The sequence below is a fragment of the Ursus maritimus genome, unplaced genomic scaffold (assembly GCF_017311325.1).
Source record: "Ursus maritimus isolate PB19 unplaced genomic scaffold, ASM1731132v1 scaffold_22, whole genome shotgun sequence".
Lineage (NCBI taxonomy): Eukaryota > Metazoa > Chordata > Mammalia > Carnivora > Ursidae > Ursus > Ursus maritimus.
The window spans coordinates 24,286,269-24,302,602 of NW_024424675.1; the positions used below are offsets into that span (position 1 = coordinate 24,286,269).

Sequence of the window (16,334 nt, forward strand, 5' to 3'; positions counted from 1 at the left end):
TGGAACATAGTTAAGAGGACTATTGGGACAGAAGCAATGAGAGAGGAATTTTGGAAATAAAATCATGCCAGTTTGTAGTTCAAAAGAGAGGAACAGGGGCACCTGCCTAGCTGGCTCAGTCAGTAGAGCATGTGACTCTTGATCTCAGGTTCATGAGTTCAAGCCCCATATTGGGCGTAGAGCCTATTTTTAAAAAAAGGAGAGAGAGGAACAGGTGGGAGATGGAGATGTCTGCAAATGGTTACAAATCCAGCCCTGAAGGTGGACTGCATTTTGTTTGTGCAGGATTTCTCCCTTCCCTCCCAACATTTTATTATGAAAATTTTCAAACCTATAGAACAGTTGAAGAATTGTACAGTGAACATCCATCTATCCACCACCTCGATTCTACTATTGCTGACCGTTTGCTGTATTTGCTTTGACATGTATTCATTCATTTATCTAGCTCTCCATCCACCCATCTTATTTGATGCAATTCAAAGAAGCTGCAGCGTTCACTCTCCCTCTAGACACTTCAGCACCCCTATCATTAGAGCTCAATGTTCATTTTTGTTTTTAGGTTAAATTTACATACAGTAATGTGCGTAGATCTCAAGTATACCATTTGCTGACTTTTGACAAATGGATACAACTGTGTAATCCACACCCCTCACAAGGTACTGAGAGAATATTTTCAACAGCAGAAAATTCCCTCCTGCCAGAGGCAACCACTATTGTGATTTTTTTCGCCATTGATTAGGTTTTACCTGTTCGAGAACATTATACAAATAGAATTTTAGAGTGTATACTCTTTTGTATAAAGCTTCTTTCTTTTAGCATGATGTCTGAGGCTTATCTATTTTTTGAGTATTAGTAATTTTGTTATCGCCTAGTAGCATTCCACTGTATGAGAGACTGTAACACAGTTTATCCATTTTCCTGTTGATGGAACACACAGAAGTTTTAAACACTTTGAAGTGGTTGCCAGTGTTGTATGGCTGGCTGCAAATCCTGGCTCTGCTACAAGCTAGATACGTGACCACGTACTGGTTTCTTTGTCTCTTTGAGATTCAGTTTTCCCAATCTGCATAATGGGAAAACTGACAGCTATTGCTTATTGAATGCTTGTCAGGTGCCTGCCTGGCACTGTTCCAAGTGTTTTACATATTCATTTAATCCTCATAATGACCCACAGGGTAGGGTATATTACTATTCCCATTTTATAGATTTGGAAACGGAGTACCCCACCTAGTTGCCGGAGTATTCAATGAGTCAGTGCACGTAAAGCGCTTGAGACTCTGTGTTGTAACTTCAGTGTGGACAGTAAACATTAACTGTTATTTTTCATTTTACCTTACTGGCCCTTAGAGGAATTTATTTATTTATTTATTTATAGTTTTTTTTTTTTTTTAAAGATTTTATTTATTTATTTGACAGAGATAGAGACAGCCAGTGAGAGAGGGAACACAAGCAGGGGGAGTGAGAGAGGAAGAAGCAGGCTCACAACGGAGGAGCCTGATGTGGGACTCGATCCCAGAACGCCGGGATCACGCCCTGAGCCGAAGGCAGATGCTTAACCGCTGTGCCACCCAGGCGCCCCTATAGGTTTTTTTTTTTTTAAGATTTTATTTATTTATTTGACAGAGAGAGTGCACGCAAGCACAAGCAGGGAGAGCTGCAGGCTTCCTGCTGAGCAAGGAGCCTGATGTGGGATTTGATGCCAGGACCCTGGGATCATAACCTGAGCCAAAGGCAGATGCATAACCAACTGAGCCACCCAGGTGTCCCTCTTAGAGGAATTTAAGTTTATTATCCTTATTGGAGAAAGTGTATAAAACCCTGGGTATAGGGTTGCCAGATAAAATGCAGATGTCCAGTTAAATTTGAATTTTAGATAGACAATGAAAATAATTTTAGCATAACTATGTTACATCAAATTTGTCACATCTTTTTTTTTTTTTGAAGATTTTATTTATTTATTTGACAGAGATAGAGACAGCCAGCGAGAGAGGGAACACAAGCAGGGGGAGTGGGAGAGGAAGAAGCAGGCTTCCAGTGGAGGAGCCTGACGTGGGGCTCGATCCCAGAACGCTGGGATCATACCCTGAGCCGAAGGCAGACGCTTAACGACTGAGCCACCCAGGCGCCCCCAAATTTGTCACATCTTAATGCTAAAAAGTTATTCATTGTTTATCTGAAATTCAAATTTAATCGAGCATCCTATATTTTTACTTTCTAAGTCTGGCCACTCTACCTCAGACAAATTGACTAAGGTGACTAGAGACAGACCTTGTGTACATTATTTTGCAGATGAGGAAACAGTCTTAAAGAGGGCAAATGAGAGAGCCATGAGGTCTTAAGTGGATCCAGATATTTGGATCCAGATCTTAGGCTCCTAGAAGCTCCATCCAGTGTCTGCTTTTCATCAACGCACAGCTCTGCCACTTTTCAAGTCTTCCCCGGCCTCTGGCAGTTGAATGCAGTGTGGCTTCAGGGAAGAGGGGGACAGCAACGTGACTAAGTGTTCTNAAAGCCAGTAAGTGACAGGCGGCGTGTGGGCTGCTGGGGTTTCTCTTCCCACTCCTTCCAGCTCTGCATCCCTGCTTCCTTCCCTCCTTCTCTCTCCAGAGGCCTGGAAAGCGCCTTCCCTTGCGGGTGGGGGCCTCCTCCAGCCCTGCTTTGGCAGGGCTGGGTCCTGTCCCAGGCTGACCTGGGTGTCCAAGGCAGAGGAGGGTGTAGGTGGTTCAAGGCTTTATCAGTCACAGGGGCTGCATTCTGACTGGGTCTAGACTGACTTCTGAATCAGGGAACCTGGGAGCCAGAGCCACAGCATGGGAGATGAGGAAGTAGCCACACTGGGATTCTCTGCTCTCACCAATTCAGCTTCTCCTTGGAGAACCACCAACTGGAGATTTCCCAGAATCTTCACAACACCCTACGAGGTAGAATCTATTGTTTCCATGTAGACATTTGGACACTGAGGTTAAGGGACTTGCCTAAGACCCCTAAAGTAAACTGTTGACAGTCAGGACTGGATCCTTGATCCATATGCCTCTGAAGAAACCTAAATTACTAACTTCTGCTAGGTACTGCCTCCCAGATCAGAGCTAATCCACCCTATAGGCATCAGCAAGTTAGGGTAGCATAGTCCAGTGGTTCTCAAAATGTGATCCCTGAGCATCAACATCATCTGGGAATTTGTTAGAAATGTAAATTCTTGGGCCTGATAACAGAACTTTCTGACTCAGAAATTTTGGGGCTAATACCTGGCAATCTGGTTTTAATAAGCCCTCCAGGTGATTCTGATGCACTCTGAAGTTTGAGAATCTTTGGTGTATAGTAGAAAGAGGGGTATTTTTTGAAAAAAAAAAGGGGGGGGTATCTAAAGCACATTTGTTTTAAGTAAACTTTTATTGAGGTATAATATGAATATAGAAAAAGACACAAATCATAAGTATACAGCTCAATGAACTTTCACAAAGTGAGGATGCTTGTGTACCAGCACCCAGATCAAGACACAGAACATTATTACCTGCCTGGAGAAGCCCCTTTGTGCTCCTTCCTGGTACTACCTCTCCTCAAAGATAATCACTATCCTGACTTCAAACACCATAGAGTAGTTTTGCCTAACATTATATGCTTTTAAAAATTATAGATGAAGACATGGAGTGCCTGGGTGGCTCAAGTCAGTTAAGTGACCCACTCTTCTTTCAGCTCAGGGCATGATCTCAGGGTTGTGAGATCAAGCCCTGACTGGGGCTCCCTGCTCAGCAGGGAGTCTGCTTGAGATACTCTCTCCTTCCGCCTGCCCTTCCACTCCCCAATACATAAATCTTAAAAAAAAATTGTAGAAGAAGACAGAATATGGAACCAGAGGACTTTGATTGGACCCCTGGTTTCCTACTAAGTGATCTTGAACCAGTCATCTAATTTCCTTGAGACTCATTTCCTTCTCTGTATAATATTAGGTCATAGAAATACCTCAAACCTTAAAGGGGAAACTGTGTTTCCCAGACTTGTGTGGTGTCGAGAATCACCTGGGGCACTAGTTAAAAAACCCACATTCCCCAGAGCATACATTCTTAATAGGACAAAAATTGGTTGTGGGTAGAGAGGAAACTTTTTCCTTGCTTATGTAAAAGCACATATATACATATCGTACATTAATAGATATACAGTATATATGTGCTATTAAAATTTCATGGGGGGAATAACTAAAGAAAAATGTCTAAAAATGTTCCTTAGAGAGCTGATAATATTTAGAAAAGGTTGAAAAACCCTGTCTTATAGCAGTGATTCTCCAAGCGTGGTCTGTGGTTAAAAATGCGAATTCTCAGGCCCCACTCCAGATCTACTGAATCGGAAATTCTGGGGGTGGGGCCCAGCAATCTGTGGTTTAACACATCTTTCAGGAAATTCTGATGGGCACTAACGTTTCAGAACCACTGCCCTGGAGATTCTGAATGGGGCAGGTCCCTAAGTCTGGACTTTAAACAAGCTCTCCTAAACCATTTTGCAGGAAACATTGACATAGAGATTTGAACATACTTTGAAAAACGCAAGTGACTTTCCAGATGGTAAAATATGTTCATAAGGAGGAAACAGGCTAAACAATAATAGTGAAGGTCACTAATTACTAAGCACTTAGCTGGGCTTCTGAGTCTACTTGCACAGCCTATTAATTCTCACAAACAACCCATGAAGAAGTTAAGAGGATGGACTCTGAAGCCAGACTGCCCACATTTGTCTCCAGCTTGTGACTTGGTTTATGCATCTGTAAAGTGAGGATAATGGAGGTACTCTCCTCATAGATTTGTTGTGAGGTTTAAAGCTTATTGATCAGCTCTTCGAACACCTGCCACGTTGGCACCACTTATATGTAGGCTATTTTCATCATCCTTAAGCGCACCCTGTTAAAAGGTGGATTTGAACCCAATCAATTTAACTCCCTAGTGTACTTGCTTAAAGACTAAACTATAATCCAGTGGTTCTGAAGTGTGATCGCCCACCAGGAGCACACCAGAGTTAGAAATGCAAATTATTAGATCCCATCCCGGATCTGCTGAAAGAGAAACTCTGCGGGTGGGGCCCCTAAGTTTCAACAAGCCCTTCAGGTGATTCTGATGCACACTAGTGCTTGGGAACCACAGCTACAGTCTTTAGAGGTTCGGGGGTGGGGGATGCTTTAAAAAAAAAAAAAAAAAAAAAAGCCTAGTGGCTGGGAGCAATCCCAGAGTCCCTCCCACCTAAGGGCGAGCAAACTCCAGTTTAGAAGCGTTCCCCAGTTCCTGCCCACATTCCCGGCCGGCGCGCAAGGCCTTCTGGGGTTTGTGGTCCACATCCCTCCCGAGCCGGAGGCGCTTGCGCGTTGGCCGCCAACTCGCTCTAGTTGCTGTGATCGGGGCTCGAGACCGGCTGCCATCTTAGTCGAGGGACTGAAGAGTCGCCGCCGCCCCGAGTCCCGGTAAACATTCGCGGGCGGACTGGGGGCAGTTCTGGGTAGAGGGGGGAGTCCTCACGAGAGTGTCCGAGGAGACCCAAGGGTGAAGGAGTGCGGCGCGTGGGCAGAGGACTCCAGAGCCGCTACTGCTCTCTCTTCCCTCACAGCCGGTGCCGTGGGGGGCGCGGGGAGCTCGGGCTAGTGGCCGAGGGGTGGGTTGGCCGGAGGCGCCGAGCAGCCACTATCTGGCCGGGGTGTGCGGAGCCCCTCGCCTTGCGGGCGCCGAGTTGTGAGAGGGCTGGGCGGTGGCGGGCGCCTGCAGGGTCCTGCCCGGCGCCCCTCAGCCCCGCCCGGGGTCCACTTTCCCGGGGCCCGGCCTATGCGCGGGGCCCGGCGGCAGCGGCCGGAGCGGCCGACGTGGCCCTGTGAGGGGCGGCGGCCGGGCCCACCTGCTATTCGGCTGGCCTTCCCGAGACTTTTTGGAGCCCCCAGTCGCAAGGCGGGCCCAGCACAGCGGCTGCCTCCTCTTTCTTCCACTCCCCTCCTCCCTCCATTGTCCCCCATCGTGGTGGTCCCGGCCCGGGCGCCCTTTTCCGCGCCCGCTACCGCGGCGCCGCCGGCACCTCCCGGCGCCGACTTTTGCAGACGTGGAGCTGTCATTGCCCTCCCTCGTGAGTGCCCTTTTCTTTAGCAGAGAAAAGAAAAAAGTAGCCGTGAACGTATTGTAAGGGTCGAAACGTGATGAGAACATGACTTAGTGTGAACTAAGTGGGGATCTCAAGTTTTCAGACATAGTCCCGGCCACGACTTAAAGAGAAACGCCGGGTTTCTCCCTCAAGGTAGACGTTGGGCCTAAAGTTAGAGGTGTAACCAGGTGAACGTGCAAATTACCCGCAATTCACGATTCCCCATTAACAACTCAGCTTGTTTGCTTGCTTATATTCACCTCTTACTCTTGTTACATTTTCTGTCATAATCCTACAGCGTCAGTATACTTTTTTGGGAGTGAGGGTTGGGGAAGGAAAAATGGAATTTTTTTTCCTTTGGAAATTATTGAGGCACTGGAGCTAGCCACTTATCATTGCACTTAGTTGGGGTCTCCCACATCTACTGCTAATAGAATTCAATTTTAAGGAAATGTGTAAAGGCAGTGTATTTCCACCCTCAAAATTGGCTAAGGATTTCTCAACTGAAATAAAATTCTCATGGCAGATAATGCTGAGAGCCTGCATTAATGTATTCATAGATTTACTCAAGGTACAGTTACCAACAGAGAAAGTAAGTTTTTTGGGTGTGAATCCAGAAGGAATTCCTTCAGCTTAGGAATCAAGTTCAGTATAGGAATCAAGTCAAAAAGGATATGAGATAAAGAACGAGTGCAGAATACTTTTTCACAGTATTCTAGAGGAAATCATTTCTAAATTAAAACACATCTGTTCACCTATTGGAAGAGATAAACGAATAGTTCCCAAAATTTCCCATTAGAATAATTAGGGGAGCTTTTTAAAAGTAGAAATTCCAGGGTCTCCTTTCCTAAGATTGATTTAGTAGGTCTGCTTTGGCCCTGAAGAATTTATTTTTAAAACATGCCTCAGGCAGCTCTCATGGGTCTTGGGAACCACTGAGGCATCAATACTGTGAACCTACTGAGGAATGCTCAAAAAGCTTTGAGACAGAAGTGACCAGTTCTGTCTGGGGTTTGGCCATATAAGGTGGCAGGACCTACCCCCAGTCCTAAGTTGGGTCTTAGATGATGAGTAGGAGTGTGATGAGGATGGGGAAGGGGAAGAACAGGGCAGACAGAGGAGACCCCTTAATGCTGTGTGCAAATGCAGATGATTGTGCGAGAAAAAGGATTCATGGAGCAGGAAGTGGGATGGGGAAGGAGAGCATTGTGGGGTGTGAGGTCAGAAAGGTAAAAGGAGGTAACTATATGAAAAGTTATAAGTATAATGCTAAAAAACTTGAGTTTTATATTAGCAATAGATTCAGATTTTAATCAGGGAAGTGATATGAGTTACATGTGTGTTGTAGAAAGATGGCTCTGGTGATGAGAGGGAAAGGATGGAAGAGTGGCTATTGCAGTGGTCTAGGTAAGAGGTGAAAAGGCTTCATGTTGGAGAGAGGCTGTGGGGATTGGATTTAGTTCTTTACTAGTGCAATATTGTTGCCATATTTTTGGATGAGAATTTTTAGTGCCATACTGGGTAAAAAGGCTCTTATTCTGTAAAAAGAACCCACTAGCAAATCTGAATAGTTCTGTCAGGTCATATATATATTAATGGTATCAGAGTATATTGTTCATTAGCACTTTTGAAATATTAGAAAGAGTCAGATTGGCTGCAATTTGGAGGAGAACTTGGAGATTAGACTGCAGTTTATGACTATCAACACTATTGATCTAAGCTTGTTGGAAGTGCTTTTCTCTCGTACTCAGAAACTTGGTATTAGAATTTTAGAGTTGAAAGACATTGCAGAGATTATCTAGTCCACAGTGGCAAATATATTTTGGTTTATGAACCAACTCTGCTTTGAAGTAGCTGCCAGAGCACTGTATGGAGAAGGATTTTGGTCATATGTGTTCTCTGGGAAAGTGAGTTATGATTGAGTAGTGATGCTTCCTATGGACACAGTATCTAGTAGGTGATATATGTGCCAGGTATATGCCATCCTTAGACTAGTCCAAACTATTAGTTTTCTGTTTGTTTATATATTAAAAAAATCCTAAGCAGGTTCGGTAATTTACTTAGAACTAGTTAAGAATTAGAGCTAGAATCAGGATCAGGAGAGAGAAAAGGAAGAACTGAGTTTTGTAACTCTTAGTTTGTTATTCTCCAATGTGTCAAGATGAATGTGGGCTGCTAAAGAGCTTTTGGTATTAGACCAAAAGAAAAAAGATACTTCTATCTAGCCTGTGCCTCTTGACTGTTTAGGCAAGAGTTTAACAAGGAACTTTGGCCTAGAAGTGAATTTTGTTGTATTTATTCTGGCTTAAGAAATTTGTTGTTAGTATTGATAGGAAATAATCACCTGCTTGTGGGTTTTTTTTGTTTTGTTTTGTTTTTTTCCTCTCACTTCCTTGTTCCTTACCTTTCTCTCAATTTTGGGTTTTCGGGATTGGTTTCCTTCATATGAGTTAAGGCAAAAGTGTATAAAGTTATTTTTTCCTGTATTTACAGCACCTCGCCAAATTCTAGGCTCATAATAAGCTCTTAGTAAAGGCATGTTGATTTTTATGGCTGTACATGATACTGGTTTTGAGTTAACATAAATTAGCGGGGTGGGGGGGGGCTGTGCAGAATTGAATTGCAGCATTATCTGGTTGGTAGATCTGCCCTCAGCTAAAAATATTGGGTTGGAAATAGCCTCACAACTAGTAGTCATTAACCAGGAGCTGTTCCTCCTTCAGTCTAGCAGCGCACTGTCCTTGGAAAACTGCTGCCACCTCAGCTTTTTTTCTTTTCAGAACCGACTGTACTCTGATCCTTGAAGTGCTTTTTCTTTTCCTATCCTTAGGAGCCTCCCAGGTTGCAGGAACCATTCTTACATTGACCCCAGTAGGTAGAGTGTGTATTTTATGGCCATCTTCATTTTGCCATGTAGCCATCATACCCAGGTGGGCATCACCCCATACTTTGTAGGAGTCATTTTCCCCGACTCACCTTCTTATCCTGCCTGCCCCATCAAAAATTGTCTATCCCCCCCCAAATTATCTATCCCATGAAACTTTTTATTTTATTATTTTTTTAAAGTAATTTCTGTGTCCAGTGTGGTTTTTGAACTCATGACCCCAAGATGAACAGTTACGTGACTGAGCCAGCCAGGCACCCTTATCCCATGAAACTTAAGAAAACATTGTGCTGTCAGATTCCCAAGGTCGTTGCTAATCTGATGTGTTTAACCATAGGAATAATATATTAATGGACCCTCCTTCCCCTTTCAGGTAACATGCATTTAACAGTGGCCTTCTGGAGACAACGCCTTAACCCAAAGAAGTGACTCGAAGGGTGAGAACTTCAGGTATGGTGGCAGGCCCGTGAAAGAGATTGGGGCGCAGGAATGGTGCAGAGGGTGAGCTCTGGTCATGTAACTGCTGTGGGGGAGGTATTGGGAAAGAGGATGTTGATGCTGACTACATCAGTTGGTTGAAATAGGCATTTTCCACTTGGATTTAAAACTCAGAGTCTCCTCTATAAGGATTAGCCTGTGACCCACACTTTGCTCTCACTTTGGGTCTTCTGACTTTTCTGTTTCTGTTTTTCTTGGACATAAACACATTTTTCCTACTGGCACTATTTTATAAACATTTATCTCTGTATACTTGTCCAGATACGTGCATTATGGTTAAAAAGTGTTAAGAAGTAAGAAGAAGGCAACATGCAGTGGAGAAAGATAATTTGGAAAGAAAAGGTCTGATTTGATTTTGCCACTGACAAACTGTGTGACTTTTGGCAAGTTATTTTATATCGCCTGGTCTCAGCTTATAAATCTGTAAAATAGGCGTATTGATTCCTACCTGCCTTCCTGACGTTGTTGTGAAGATCAAATAAAATAATACATACAAAAGCTTTAGAAAAAAATGAATTCACAACTTAAGACATTATCTAAGTCTGTAAGGTGGGAGAAGTTGGCGGTAATACTGAGAAGGAAAACATGAGGACAGGACAGATTGACTTTAAAGGATCAGGAGAGAGAAAAGGAAGACTACTGGATAAGAAAAAAAAGTAGAGCATGAAAAAACTCAAGCAGTAAGAGAGTAAGGAGTGAATGAAGTAGAACTAATGAATTGGTAGGTGAGAAAGCTGAATAGGATAGAGAGAGGTCCCTTTTACTAGCTCTAACCTTGCAACTCTTCCTTGTCATTGTCACATAAATGTCCTCTCCATACTTAGATTCCAGTCTTCACTGTAAACATCAGTAGTGTTATTCATACCGCTGTGTGACCCTTTGTGTTTAGTTTGTATTTTTGTTAACTAATTACCCTATAAATGCTTAGAGACCAAGACTATGATTTGCTTGTTATGGTGTCCCAGGCCATTACTATAATCAAATGTGTGCTTACTCTGTTCTTTTTTATAATTCTGGAGAGAAAGGAAGGAGATAGGGGGAGCTTTGTGAGAGATAGTAGGAAAGGAGGTGGCTAAGAGGGAAAGTAGGTAAATAAGACATGGTAAGAAGAAGAATTCTCAAAAAAGTGAAAGGAAATAAATGAAAATGAAAAATACATAGAGCAAAAATGAAGGGGAAAAGGAGATGGTGTTATCTGCAGTAAAGGAACAAGGCAGCTTTCATTTTTTTTCATGGTGATATAATACCTCACAAAAAGTTATGTGCTGGGAAAGATAATTCTTCATAGCAAGTATCTTTTTTTTAAAGATTTATTTATTTGATAGAGAGAGGGAGAGAGCACAAGCAGGGGGAGTGGCAGAGGGAGAGGGAGAAGCAGGCTCCCCACTGAGCAGGGAGCCCGATGTGGGGCTCGATCCCAGAATCCTGGGATCATGACCTGAGCCAAAGGCAGGTACTTCACTGACTGAGCCACCCAGGTGCCCCCATATCAAGTATCTTTAAAATATTTCTAAAAGTATCCACTACATCCTGAACTCACAGAGTAGTTCTTTGTGGAAAGGAAACTAGGGCAGCATTCAGGAGATCTGGATTCTAGCCTTGGTATTTCTTGTTACTTAGTATTGTCATCTTGGGCAGTTCACTTAAATACTCTCTGGGCCTCTGTTTCCTCACTGTCTATTAAAGGTATCAAACATGATGATCTCTCCGTTTTCTTCTAGCTTACTCTTCGATTATATTTTGTGCGCTATGTTCTGTCTTACTAATTTCTCAGGGCTTTGTTGGTATCAGAATATAAGATTGGTCTTGGAAATATCTTAAAGTAGAACTTCATAATATCCATTACCTTATAAATGAGAAGCCATTGTATTTTAAGTTCGACCCTAAACATTGGCAGAAAGAGAGACTTATAGAAAACCTAAGTATAGAAATGTTAAGTTTGTAATATTCAGCAAGTATTTATTGAGCTCCTGTTGTGCTAGGTCCCAATGGGTACTTAATATAAAACCCCTGTCTCAAGGTTTTTGTGTTTTTGTCAGGAAGACAAACTTGCTCACCGGTAATTATTGTAAAAAGCAAGGTGATAAGTGCTATAATAAGGATTGCATTACATTGCATTGCAATTTAAGGTAGTAACTTTAGATTTCTTGGTTCTTTTAACATAATTGAATACGTGCTAAGTGCTGCTGTATGGTAGGTATTGCAGGGACTCAAGATGAAAAAAAAAGCTCCTGCTCTCAAGAAACTTGCAGGGTTTTTTTTCATGTCTGGAAACTGCTTACCCTAATAGATTTACCCTTCTGTCTCAGGAAAGAAGTTTTATACCGTATCATCACTTCATAGTTTTAAAATAAGAATTTATCTGCATATTGAGCTTACCTCACTCCAGAAATGTTTAATAACATACTTGCTTTCTGAGAAAATGTATATTATTTTGTTGAATCTGTAATGTTTTCTCTGTCAGTGACAGAAATTTTTCTTTTCGGTTAAGGAAAAAATCCAGATGTTCTCTGGATGGCATGTTTAGGTGAACTTTGGTTTGCTTCTTACTCATTCAGAGGAAGGGGGATCTGAAATTTAGCCTTGATTCTTCGTTCCAGGGAATCAATTCAGTTTGTCACAGAGGAGAGGATGCTAGTCAGAAGGAATCATATTGTAGGGGTTAACAATGTGTACTAGAGTTAGATTGTCTGGTTTTGAATTTTGGCTCTACTGTGTACTGGAGGTATGACCTTAGTCAAGTTCCTCATCTGTAAATTGGGAATAGTAATGGCATATATCCATAGGGTTGTTGTGTGGATTAAATAAGATAATGTATTTTTGCTTGAACAATAGTTGGCTCATAATAAGTATGAAGTGTTCATTGCTTTTGTTTTATTATCATCATTACCACCAACCTTGTCTTAAAATTACTGTCTCAATTCTTTAATTCATTAAATAAGCTTATCTAGGGTGAGCATTGTAAATTTAAATGGAACGTTTTAAATAGTAAAGATCAAATTGAGACTTAAGTAGAACTAAAGAATTCATGTTTCTCTAATGGGGTAGCGGTTAAGCAGCTTTGGCTTACTTTTTTTAAAAAAATTAAAGGTAAAATTGACTGTTTTAACCATTAAAAAACACATAATTGGCTCACTTGATCTAGTGGGGAGTATAGGACCAAGTGTGGCCTGAACATCTTTTTAACTTTTTTCTAAACAGAAGCTGGGAATCCAGGTTTTGTGAGAAATCGTTATTTTTAAATGTTGGCAACTTTTGAAATCATGATATAAACACTGTGGGCCAAGCAGATCACCCCTGCGGGCAGAATTTGTCTTGTGTGTTGCCGCTTTGCAACCTCTGTTCTGGAGCTTGACTTTTTGCATCATAACCCATGCTCCCTGCCTTCCGGGAAGAAAGTCCTTACCCACATAAAGGTTTAAAACAGTTCAGGCAACACCTCAGAGTAGTCTAGGGCTGAATGAGAGGTATGCAGAATAATTATTAAGGCAGAGAGGAGGAGGGAAGTTATTTAAGATGGATTCAGAATGGGCAAAGGTATGGAGGCAGGAGTGGACTTGAGATGGTGGTAGGTAGTACAGCGAATAGATTAGTTGGAGTTTAGATTAGTCTGAAGAGGGTCTATATGGGCCTGGAAATAGGAGAAAGTTTGGAAAAGTTAAGAGACCAGCCTTCTTGTTTAGGGATAACCTTAAGTCCTATTGGCTGACATGATAAAATGGTATTTTGTGGTGATTTATTAGGTAATATTGAGGCCTGCAGTATTTACCAGGGTTGGTAGGGTCTGGAGGCAGGGAGAACAGGCTCTGGAGGTAGGTGGTAGTGGGAATGGAAAGGAAGGGACAAAAGCTTGTATAAGAGACAAAAGCCTACATGTGGGTCACCCTGTGATAGTGGGACCCTGCAATAGATAAAGATAGACAATTTTGAAAGCTTTTCCCCATATTCATTCTTTTGCAAAAACTGGGGTATGTGAGAATAATATTATCCCTCCTTTTTGTGTTGTGGATCTTGCTTTATCACTCTTTCTGCCCCAGCGCCCTCCTTAATGATGGATCACATACATAGCCTTATGATTTCCCAGCTTGCACAAATAGAATAGAAAAAAGAAGAAATAAAGTAGTTCAGCTGCTTACCACATTTCTAGTTTTGGATTTTTGGTGATCTCAGTTAACCTCTGATAAGTTTCATTAGACTTTATACATGGAATTTTTGTATTTACTGAAGTTTGGAAACACAGTTCGCTCATGGAAAAGATGTAGAATTTTGCTGCAGAAACTTGACACAATAATTAATTCATGATTTAGAATGTTTAAAGAAACTGATAAACGTTGTAGAAAGGTGGAATGTGTTTATTCTGTGTAACTTGAGAAAGTGATTTTTAGGATTTTATTTTCACCAGGCCTTTTGTCCTGTTTATACTGTGTCATGAGAATTTTGACATACACAGGGAAGTTATTCCTTATTCTTGGCTAAAATGCCAAATATAGTTATTGTAAGTAGTCTTTGGTAAGTAAGCTGAATAGTATGTTAGGTGTAGCCTGAGTATTAAGAATAGTTGAGATGCAGCAATATTTCCCTCATTGATGAATAAAAGTACTGAACTGAGCCTCTGAAAAGTACAAAAAGTTGCTGCCTCAGAGAGATGCAGGAATAGGGTCAAATAGATTTGCGCTAAATCTAAATCTCATTTAATGGAGAAGGGATTTTTTTTTTTTTTTAAAGCATGGTCTAACCTAGTTTTTGGAATTCATTTATTCTGAATATTGAAAGGGATTTTCAGGTAGTTCATTTAATTATAGATCTGCTTTGAGGGGTGCCTCGGTGACTCAGTTGTTAAGCGCCTGCGTTTGGCTCAGGGCGTGATCCCAGATCCCGCATCAGGCTCCTCTGCTGGGAGCCTGCTTCTTCCTCTCCCACTCCCCCTGCTTGTGTTCCCTCTCTCACTGGCTGTCTCTCTCTCTGTCAAATAAATAAAATCTTTAAAAAAAAAATTATAGATCTGCTTTGGAAGTGGGAAGGTAAGGAACATGAGAGAGGGATTAGCTGCATTTGTTTCTGTGGAAAGTCAGTAGTCAAAAGGAAATCCCAGATTATCTTTTTCTGTTCTTGAATTTTTTGGAGGAAAGCTATTTACTACAGATCTTAATTAAAAACTATATTCTATATATATATTGAAATGTGCAGAACCTAGTTACTACTGCTTTTCATTGTCTAGAATGTTGCTGATATTTATTTGCTGTCGTCTCCTTGCCCTTTGTCTTTGTCTTTGAGGATTTTGACTTTATTTCATTTTGCTGTTTCAGAAGGGAATGGAGATGGAGTGCTTATGTTCAGTCGGCCCAGTTAGTTGATTTTACTCTATCAGTTGATGTTTTCATCTCTAAGGGAAAATGAAAATGATTAACTTATCTGTTCTGATTGTTTTATTTATTTATTTATTTTTATTTATTTATCTGATTCATTTATTTGACAGAGAACAGGAGAGCACAGGCCAGGGGAGCAGCAGAGGGAGCCTGATGCAGGGCTTGATCCCAGGACCCTGGGATTATGATCTGAGCCGAAGGCGGTTGCTTAACCCACTGAGCCAGGCAGGCGCCTCTTCGTTTCTTTCTTTTTGTGGTAAAATACACATGATGTAAAAGTGACTGTTGTAAACGTTTTTAAGTGTTCACTTCAGTGACATTAAGTACATTCACTTTGGGACGCCTGGATGGCTCAGTGGTTGAGGGTCTGCCTTTGGCTCAGGTCATGATCTGGGAAATGGGCTCCTTGCTCAGCGGGGAGCCTGCTTCTCCCTCTGCCTGCTGCTCCCCGTGCTTGTGCTCTCTCTCACAAATAAATAAATAAATAAAATCTTTAAAAAAAAAAAGTACATTCACTTTGTTGTGCAGCCATTATTACCATTGTGCATCTCTAGAATTTTTTCATCATCCCAAACATTCCTCTGTTGATGGACAGTTAGCTTAACTTTCACCTTTTGGCTTTTGTGAATAATGATGCTATGAATGTGGGTGCACAAATAACTGTTTGATTCCCTTCGTTTAGTATTTTTAGGTATATTCCCAGAAATGGAATTTCTGGTAATTCTGTGTTTAATTTTTTGGGGAACCACCATACTGTTCAGCAGCAGCTATACCATTTACATTCCCACCAGCAGTGCACAAGATTTGCAGTTTTCTACACTCATACCATTTGTTATTTGCTGATTTTTTAAATAATCATCTTAATGAGTAAATCTTTATCTCATTATAGTTTTGATTTGCTTTTCTCTAATTAATGATACTGAATGTCTTTTCATGTACCTATTGACTGTTACTAGTATATTTTTTGAGAAACGTCTGCTCAAGTCTTTTCCCATTTTTTAATTAGGGTTTTTTGGTATTTGATGTCCTAATTATTTTGTAGGCTTCTGCCCATATCTTTTCTGCCTCTGAGTCTACTGCTCGTCTCCTTTCCTGTTGTTGACAGAACAGCTAGAACCATTCTCTCCAATGTATAGTCCCTCACTAAATGTTTGATAAAAAGTTAAAAGTAGGGCTTTCTGGAAAGGTAAAGGTTGGTTGGGGCAAGATCTTCATTATATTTTTCTCTAGTTTTGGAGATCCCTGTTCTCTTTTAACCATTTACTTGGTGGGGTAAACATTTTTTTTTTTAAGATTTATTTATTTGAGAGAGATCAAGCAGACACGGGGGAGAGATTGAGGGGGGGAGAGAGAATCCCCAAAGCACTGAGTGGGGAGCCCAACGCAGGGCTCCATCCCAGTACCCTGAGATCATGTTAACCAGCTGAACCACACAAGCGCCCCTGGTCAGGTGGACATTGATGAAAGATTATGCTTTTAGG

At 41.6% G+C, this 16,334-nt stretch overlaps 1 protein-coding gene across 1 annotated transcript in view; it reads left to right on the forward strand.

Annotated features, from left to right (window-relative positions):
- Positions 1–4,848: 4,848 nt before the first annotated feature.
- Positions 4,849–16,334, forward strand: part of ITCH (itchy E3 ubiquitin protein ligase) — a 127,324-nt gene continuing 115,838 nt past the window's right edge. Inside the window, exons 1-2 of the mRNA XM_040638196.1 lie at positions 4,849–5,443; positions 9,363–9,439. The gene's annotated coding sequence lies outside the window, so the exon portion shown is untranslated. The remainder of the gene's footprint in view (positions 5,444–9,362; positions 9,440–16,334) is intronic.